Source organism: Lipotes vexillifer, unplaced genomic scaffold, assembly GCF_000442215.2.
Source record: "Lipotes vexillifer unplaced genomic scaffold, Lipotes_vexillifer_v1.1 scaffold533, whole genome shotgun sequence".
In the NCBI taxonomy this organism is placed as follows: Eukaryota; Metazoa; Chordata; class Mammalia; order Artiodactyla; family Lipotidae; genus Lipotes; species Lipotes vexillifer.
In genome coordinates, this window is record NW_006773553.1 from 1,045,437 (window position 1) to 1,046,988 (window position 1,552).

The window sequence follows — 1,552 nt, forward strand, 5'->3', positions numbered from 1 at the left end:
ACCCGGTGAGAGATGAAGAACCCCGGCCCCTGGTCTGAGCTGTCAGGCAGGCTGTGGCAGGTTTACAGCCGCTCCAACCGAAGCCCCCAAAGCAGGCGGTGCCCCAGGGTGGCCAAGCAGGGACAGGCAAGGGGGGGGAGGGGCCTTCCAGGGTAGGGGCTGCTCGAGGCCCGGGGCCGCGTGTGGTGGTGAGCTTCCCTGCCTGCTCCCTCCAGCAGGGCCCACTCCACCGCTGCCTAGAGAAAGCAGGTGGTCAGATCTGGCTGGCCCTCCGGACAGTCACCGCCGACTTGACAGAGATCACACAGCAACAGTCTGTTTGTTTATTGTGGAGTATTTTACATGCAATATCCCAAACTAGACAGACATGTCTGGAAGGAGAGCCAGTGGGTGGACAGACGCTCTGGTGTCGCTGACTCCCCTCTAGAGACAGGAGTCTTCCGGCAGAGACGGTGACAGACCGCCAGGCTGGGGGACGCCGGACAACAAACCTGAGAACCCTCACAAATCAAGTGCAAACTCGAGGAAATAAACATCCACCCCACCCCACCCTCCCTCCAGGAGTGCCTGGAGAGATGCAGTGAGACTCCGGGGTTGACAGCTGTTCCCAGGGTGCCCCAGGGACAGCATGGGCTGGAGCAGGGCACTGGGAGAGGCGAGGGCCACCGGGCATCTTCTGGGTGCACACGCTCAGCCCGGGGGGCGAAGCCGGGTCTGCCCACGTTGGGGATGGGGGAGGGGCCCGGACCTGGCGGCAGCCGGTGCAGAGCACTGCCGCCCTCCACGGTGCTTCCCCTTCGCCAGCCCACAGCCCCCTCGGACCCTCTGGAAGGCTGGGCTGGACTGAGTTAGAAGCGTGCGGAGGCAAGCGGGGCTGTGGCAGCACGAAGGGACGGGAAAAGCCGAGTCTGGGTGCCTGCTGCCACCGGTCCCCTCTCCCCACTGGGGCCTTGAGGGAAGGCCCAGGCCTCACGCCTCCCCAGGCCCCTTGCTCTGGACCCTGGCTAAGGAGGGGGAGGGCAGCGAGCCAAGGCAGCGTGGCCCAGGGCAGACAACACGGTCGCTCACGCTGAGGGGGCTGACAGAGAGACAGGAGGACAGACGGCAGACGGCCACCTTGCCCTCTGGCCCAGCCAGCGACGAGCTGCTGCAGCTCTGCGGCCCTTGCCCCGCGCGTACTGAAAAGCTCACGTGTCACCTGGGCCGGTTGGCCTGCACGGTGCCTGGGGGTCCCGGGCAGGGGCAGCTCTGGGGTAGGCTGGCCAAGGGCCCGCGGGTGCCCGGGTCACGCTGCGCCTAGTGCCATTTGCTGCTGCCCACCGGCCAGAGAGGCACGAGGAGAGGACCAGTTTTCACGTCTCGGCACAGAGCGCAGAAGGGCTTAAACACACCCGCAAGGAGACATCTTGACAAAGTCAATACTTTAACCTACAATCAGGTATAATTAGTGCTTATAAGGAATCCCAGCAATAACGTAGTGTAATTAAGTACATACTGTAGCTGTGACGTCTAACACTGGTGGAGAGGCTGGTGGCTGGAGGGGGGGGGGGTC